This window comes from Hypanus sabinus, unplaced genomic scaffold (assembly GCF_030144855.1).
Source record: "Hypanus sabinus isolate sHypSab1 unplaced genomic scaffold, sHypSab1.hap1 scaffold_2463, whole genome shotgun sequence".
Classification (NCBI taxonomy): domain Eukaryota; kingdom Metazoa; phylum Chordata; class Chondrichthyes; order Myliobatiformes; family Dasyatidae; genus Hypanus; species Hypanus sabinus.
The window spans coordinates 1,980-10,061 of NW_026780585.1; the positions used below are offsets into that span (position 1 = coordinate 1,980).

Below are 8,082 nucleotides of genomic sequence, written 5' to 3' on the forward strand. Positions count from 1 at the left end.
CCCTCATTCTTCTAAACTCCAGTGAGTACAAGCACAGAATCTCAAATGCTCCTGATACATTAATCCTTTCATTTGTGGGATCGTTCTCTTAAAAAACCCAAAATCTCATTTTGAAGCAATAATTTGCTAGGGTTAAAGAGGATGCATGAGATAACAAAAAACGAGTTGTTTAAAGATGAGTTATAAAAATAGGAAAATAGTAGTAAAATAATTCAAAACTAACCTACTCTTAATTCAGTTGTGAGAAAAAGCCTCCTGTGCTATATTGAAACTAGTTAATTGGATCAAATCTATTTTAGGCAAAAAAGACCAATTAACAAGAATTTATGAAAGAAATTAATGGAAATGCAAATTCCCATGATAGCTTGGGTGATCAACACTGTAAAAGTTGCTTGCATTACTTTCATATCAACTCCAAATCAACATTTCACTGAGGCCAGATGTTTCAACAGAGTAGCTGTCATCAAGAAATTCACAGCTTGACTTTTCACACTCATTTCCAAGGAACCCTTTCATAGAATTTTACAATTTTATTTTAAAACCTGAAACATATTGAGATGATACAGATCAATCCACATTACTGCAATTTTTAATTACCTGCTTTCTAAGAAATAGATGGACAACCATGTAGTTTAAACAGGTCTGCTTTATTTCTAAAAGTAAAAACTCGTACATCTGAAAGGAAAGGAAAGCAACCCAACTAACTATTGCACATGGACAGTGATAGTTCAATACTGTATAATTTAAACTGTTTTGCTTCAGGGATTATCGCCTCTCTAAACTTTAAAAAAAAATCCAGCATTCATCAGCCAGCCCATGTCCTACCTAACCTCTCCTCCTAAGAAGCTGGAGTGCGTTGATGCATGAGATGATTTGCTGAGCTCTTGCTGTCTGATTACCTCAGAATGGCTTGCCCTGCACACCGAACTGAGACTCAGTGACATGAAAGGGAGATAGAGCTGAGAAAAGAGGGTTGAGTTAACAGGTTGAAACCCTATTGCATGGTAAATGAAAGATAATCTGACGAGTGGGTATAGTTGAAGCACACAGAGTTGAAAAGGTTTATTGGTGTCATGCTCGTACAGCCGAGGTTGGTGGTCTAATCATCTTGAATTTCTTTGCCACTAAACAAAGCCTCATTCTCATATCGAGCCCATTCTTGCGCAGGAAGCTTCCATTCCTTAGGACTAGAAGTCCCTCTGCCTGAGAAGAACAGCTGTAGTGGAAATAATTTGTCATAAATTATGAACTTCACAGAAAATAAACTTGTGTGATTTTCTCCATTACTTATTAGCACCAATGTGCCAACTCTGACTGGTGGCCACACTGTACCAGTATCTCCCACAACTCTAGTAATTGCTGTCTTATCCATTCCAGCGATTATTACACCAGGGACAGGAAAAAAAATTAAAATTATAATGACAGGGCCTGGGGATTGCACTTGTGCTAAATGAGGAGTCGTTCAAGGTCCTTCGGGAAGGTGGGCTGGACATGATTCTCAAAACAAAAACTCTGCTTCAAAAAAGATTACATCTCCTCAGCTAAAACCTTTGACCCTTAAGAAGATTTTAAATTTGTCCCAGCAAACATAAGGAAAGAAATTATGCAAATTCCATAATATATATGCATCTAATGTCAAATGCCTTCCAGGCTTCTTTTCAAAATAAGATGCATTTCATAGCAAATGTCTGATGACAATTATTTTGACCAAGTTCAGAATTGCAACTTTTTCCCAAAATTCATCTACACTATATGTCCATTTGTAAAGTTGGTATGTAGATTAAACAGAACTTTCCTCTACTTACTGTCAAGGGACATAACTACCTCCATTACTGTTCCAACATTTAACATACTCCAGCTATCCTTGTTCAGGAGATCTCGAGCATTTTTTCCTCAAATCTGTTCAAAAGACCTTCAGTTAGTCCTCTAATTCCATTGTCCATTCCACACATTGGCCATTCTTTAAAACGGAGACAATCTAGTATCAACCTATATTCTTTCTATAAAATCATGATCTTCATCACAGTATTACTTGGGAGGCAGAAGTCGTTGGGTATATGTAGTTTTCTTCCCATACACTTAGTGAGATACAATTCTCTGGATAAAAGTCACCATCCTATAACTCACCCCATTGGCAATTGATGTGTACACTCACACATGGGTCAGGAATTCCCTGTTCATCCAGGAAGAAGGATGTCCTGCCTTGATTTTGAGCAGTAATAAGAACTGACCATATGCAGTTTACTAGACCGAGTGTGAATTTATATTAAGCTGTGTACTAAGAAAAAGTTACTCTAATCAGGCAAAATAAGTACAGCTTAATGCTTGTCTGAACTTCTACTGAGGTATAAGAACCCAGACTTCAGCCAATTCAATCGATTCCATGTAGTCTGGCAAAGTACATGACTTGAACTAAATATGACCAAAGTGCTGAACTCCTGAGGTGAAATCATAGTGACCATCCTTCACATCTGGGCTGGTATTGAGTAAGTATAGCATCAAGAAATGGTTAATATGAATCAAGGGGTAATTCTTCTGTGGTTGTAGATACTTCAATTTCGTTGACACAATGTCAATTCAAATATGGCTTAAATTGTGAATATCAGTGCGACCACTTTTGGCGACCTGTGCTCCATGTCCCTCTGTTCCACAACACATACAGTGTTGTGACTGACAAGTCCTACCCTGCTTAGAATGCCCAAAGTGCATCACCTCACGCTTATCCAAGTTGAAATTCATTTGCCAAAGGAGACAGTGATGGCCTTTAGGAAAACTAAGCCTGCATTGCTCCCTGTTACTATTGATGGTGAGGAAGTGGATGAGATGAGGACCTACAAGTTCCTGGGGGTGCAGCTGGATGATAGACTTGAGTGGAACACCAACACAGAGGCTGTGTACAAGAAGAGCCAGAGTCGACTCTACTTCCTGAGGAGACTGATATCCTTTGGAATATGCAGGCCTTACCTTCACATGTTCTACCAGTCTGTTGTCAGGACATCAGAGAGGCAAAGCGTGCACACGCCCAGCGAATCCACAGCCACTTCCAGGAGAGCAGCAACACACCGCGCATGTGGAAGGGCATTCAGGACAAAACCAATTACAGGACAACATCACCTGACTGTGCAGGTGATGCCTCCCTCCCAGATGCGCTGAATAACTTCTATGTTCGTTTTGAGGCAGAAAATGACGTGGTGGTGAGGAAGTCCACCCCTCCTCCAAATGACCAGGTGCTGTGTCTCACTGTGGCCGATGTGAGAGGAACCCTGCGCAGGGTTAACCCACAGAAGGCTGCTGGACCAGACAATATTCCTGGTAGAGTGCTTAAAGGATGTACAGACCAGCTAGCAGGTGTACTCACTGACATCTTCAACATCTCCCTGAGCAGCGCCACCATTCCAACATGCTTCAAGGCCGCCACCATTGTCCCCGTGCCGAAGGTCTTCAGTTTCCTGCCTCAATGACTACTGGGACGGTTGCACTCACATCCATCATCATGAACTGTTTCGAGAGGCTCGTCATGAGGCACATCAAGACCCTGCTAACCCCCCCCCCCCCCACCACCACTGGAGCCACTGCAGTTTGCGTACCGTCCCAACTGTTCAACAGATGATGTCAATGCCATCACCCTCCACCTGGACAAAAAAGACATGTATGTTCGGATGCTGTTCTTAGACTTCAGTTCAGCATTCAACACAATCATCCCTCAGAAACTGATTGGAAAGCTGAGCCTACTGGGTCTGAACACCTCCCTCTGCAACTGGATTCTAGACTTCCTGACTGGGAGACTTCAGTCATTCCGGATCAGATTCAGCATCTCCAACACCATCACACTGAGCATGGCCCCCCCCCCCCCCCGGGCTGTGTGCTCAGTACACTGCCACTCACTCTGCTGATCCATGACTGTGCTGCAACACTCAGCTCGAACCACATCATCAAGTTCGCAGATGACACAACCGTGGTGGGTCTCATCAGCAAGAACAACGAGTCAGCTTACAGAGAGGAGGTGCAGCAGCTAACAGACTGGTGCAGAGCCAACAACTTGTCTCTGAGTGTGAACAAAACAAAAGAAATGGCTGTTGACTTCAGGAGGGCATGGAGCGACCACTCCCCGCTGAACATCGACGGCTCCTCGGTTGAGATCATTAAGAGCACCAAATTTCTTGGTGTTCACCTAGTGGAGAATCTCACCTGGTCCCTCAACACCAGCTCCATAGCAAAGAAAGCCCAGCAGTGTCTTTACTTTCTGCAAAGGCTATGGAAAGTCCATCTCCCACCCTCCATCCTCACCACATTCTACAGGGGCTGTATTGAGAGCATCCTGAGCAGCTGCATTATTGCCTGGTTCGGAAATTGCACCATCTCAGATCGCAAGACCCTGCAACGGTTAGTGAGGTCAGCTGAGAAGATCACTGGGGTCTCTCTTCCCTCCATTACAGACATTTACACTACACGCTGCATCCGCAAAGCAAACAGCATTATGAAGGACCCCATGCATCCCTCATACAAACTCTTCTCCCTCCTGCCATCTGGGAAAAGGCACCAAAACATTCAGGCTCTCATGACCATCAGACTCCTCAATACCCAGAACCTGGACTGATACCAACTTACTGCCCTCTACTGTGCCTATTGTCTTGTTTATTATTTACTGTAATGCCTGCACTGTTTTGTGCATTTTATGCAGTCCTGGGTAGGTCTGTAGTCCAGTGTAGTTTTTTTTTCTGTGTTGTTTTTACGTAGTTTTTGTACTGTTTCATGTAGCACCATGGTCCTGAAAAACATTGTCCCATTTTTACTGTGTACTGTCCCAGCAGTTATGGTCGAAACGACAATAAAAAGTGTCTTGACTTGTCGCCAGTACAATCTATGCGGTGGTGTGCTGAGGTAATGGCATCAACATGGGAAATGCCAACAGGCTCAATAAACTGATTAGAAAGGCAGGCTCTGTTATAGGAGTCAGACTAGACACAGTGGAGGCTGTGGGAGAAGACAGGACCCTACAGAAAATCCTGGCAATTCTGGACAATGTTTCTCGCCCTCTGCATGCCACCTTAGCTGAACACAGAAGCATTTTTTGTAATAAACTAAGACAAATGCGCCACTCCAAAGAACACTATATGAGATCATTCTTACCCTCAGCTATTAGGCTCTAAAATTAGTCACCCTACAACTGGGGAAGTGATGGCCCCCTCCTGTTAGACTGTTTGAGGCAACTGTTTTCTAAAAATTTAGCACGAACGCAGTCCCCCACTACCACAAATTTTGCAGTCGAGTATCCCGCATTTGGAGACATCGCAGGCCTCAGCACACCCGAAGTACAATGAGATAGCCTCATCCTGGGAGAACCACCTTCATGATCACGGTCTCTCCCCTGCCAGGTAAGTATTTGTTTGAGGCAACTTTTTTTAATTCTTTCTTCTTTCTTTCTTTTTTTTTCTCTCTCTCTCTCTCTCTCTCTCTCTCTCTCTCTCTCTCTCTCTCTCTCTCTCTCTCTCTCTCTCTCTCTCTCTCTCTCTCTCTCTCTCTCTCTCTCTCTCTCTCTCTCTCTCTCTCTCTCTCTCTCTCTCTCTCTCTCTCTCTCTCTCTCTCTCTCTCTCTCTCTCTCTCTCTCTCTCTCTCTCTCTCTCTCTCTCTCTCTCTCTCTCTCTCTCTCTCTCTCTCTCTCTCTCTCTCTTTCTTTCTTTCTAATATTTGTATATATGTGCACTTGTAATGCTACTGAGATGCTGCAATTCTCTTTGGAATCAATCATTCCTTAGCCTATCTCTCAGACTGATCAAGATCTCTTTGCAATTCACTATTATCGACAAGGATCCTAATTTAGTATTAGCCAACTTGCTAATTGTGGCACGTATACTCACATCGAAAAACTTGACATAAAAATGAATAACGGAGATGCAAACACTAACCCCTGAGCACCACACTAGCCCATGTCTCCAATTGCTTCATATTCCAAATTCAAGTTTATCATCAACTGTACACACGTATACAGCTAAACAAAACGACATTCCTTTGGCACCAAGGTGCAAAACACAGTACACACTTAAAATAATATTAACACAATAATACTTACAGATAATTTTTAAAAATTATATCAATTCGTGCATTTACAGGAAGTACATCTACAACATAGAGTTAAATATACAACAGTATAATACTACTAGAACTGTCATAAATAATGTGTACTTTTTTTTTTACTTTTATGTCTTTCTTCTCGTCTTGAATGCAATTCTGGCACTGCTGCTGCCTGTGTTTTACTGTTTGGGGATTGTATGGGTGCTTCAGCACTCTGCAGCCTCCTACAGCATTCCAGGAGGCAGAGGCAACGTGAGCGAATCTCATGGCGAGAAAGCTGCAGGATGGCACATGAGCCGATGCTTGACCCCATTTCACCAATTAAAGTGACTGAAACATGAAAGTGAGTGCAGAAGTTTGTAGATCATTTGGTGTACCAGCACTCTGCAGTATCCAAGAGGATTCCAGTGGGCAGAGGCAGCATGTGTGAACCTTGTAGTGGGCAGGCTGCAAGCCGATGTTTGGCTCCATTTCCCCGACTATAGCTTCCATTGTTCACAGATAAAAGAGACAAGGGAGATTGAGGCATCGAAGCGAGTGCAGAGGGAGAGACCAGGCTGCTTGTCTTTTGATCGGTTGCTCTATACCAAAAAGGGAAGAGCCTGCTGCTGGGCCTAGACAATGTTGCCCAGGCTTTTTTCTGCATTTTGGATGTGGACAGGACTATAGACTCCTTTTTTCAGTCTTATCATTTTAATAATCTGTGTTTTTCACTCAATCTTTTTTTTGTGTGGGGAGCAGGATTTGGGGGTCAATATGCCTGTTCCATTTTGTTAGTTTTTTTGTGCGGGAGGAGGGATTTGCGGGTTGATGTGCCTATTCTATTTTTGGGAAGGGGAGACCTGGGGGGGGTTGATGATTATGCTGCCTTTCTTTTCTTTCTTGGTTTAGTAGCTACCCAGAGAATTAAAGAATTTCAGAGTTAATAATAAATGAACCATTGAGGAATAGCAGGGCATTCAGAAGTCTCACAGCCTGGGGGAAAAGCTAGCGTATACAGTGGTACCTTCTGCCTGGCGCTGGGACATCAAAGAGATCATGGGACGAATGGGAGGGGTCCTCGACATTGCTAAGGGCACTGCGAATACAGCACTTGGTATATGGGAGCAGGGGTCGGGGGGTGCAGTGGTTGGGAGGAACGACCCTGCTGATTCATTGCAGGGTCCTGTGGTCAGATGCCTTGTGACTACCATAGCAGGTGATAATACAGCTGGTCTGGACACTCTCAGTGGTGCTCTGGTAAAATATGGTTACAATGGTAGTTATTCATAATCCTTTAGCTAAATCTTTTGCTTCAACCTATCAATGTTATTGTTTCTCAAATGGACTAGAAAAGTTGCATTATTAACAGCTCAGGGAGTTGGTAGTTCAGAGTTCAATCCTGGCATCCTCTATAGGGAAGTTTGTGTGTTCTTCCCATGGGTGCGTGGGTTTCCTCTACGTGCTCTGGTTTCTTCCCAGAGTCCAAAGACGTACCAGTTAGTAGGTCATTGTAAATTAGACTGGTGAACTGTTGTGTGGTGTGGCTCGTTGGATCACAAGGGCTGGTTCCGCATTCTATCTCGGTAAATAAATAAATACTAGAGGAACTCAGCGGGTCAGGCAACATCTATGGAAATAACATGAACAGTTGACGTTTCAGGCGAGACTGAAAACATTGACCATTTATTCATTTCTATAGATGATACGTGACCTGTGAGTTAATCCAACATTCTGTGAGCATTATTTTGGATTTCTAACATCTGTAGAGTCTCTTGTCTTTATCTTTCCCCTCCAAGTTCAAGTTTCTTTCTGGGCCTCAGAAGATATCGTTATGATTCACACTGATATGTAGTTAAAGTGAACAACATTTATCTACCAACTATACTGTCCCCTTTCAATAAAACACTCCTTCCTCCTCTCTCTGCTCAATTGGCTATCTGTAACATAGCACTGCAATCAGTTTGCTCATCCTTCCAGTGTTTCCTACTGTCCTCCACACAGGCCTCAAGACCTTTTATCTGTGGATAG

General features: G+C 43.1%; 1 non-coding gene across 1 annotated transcript; it reads right to left on the reverse strand.

Moving 5' to 3' along the window:
- Positions 1-5,219: 5,219 nt before the first annotated feature.
- On the reverse strand, positions 5,220-5,383 carry LOC132387985 (U1 spliceosomal RNA). Its single transcript, XR_009510114.1, has one exon. It is a non-coding gene; the product is annotated as a U1 spliceosomal RNA (small nuclear RNA).
- Between the last annotated feature and the right edge of the window lie 2,699 nt (positions 5,384-8,082).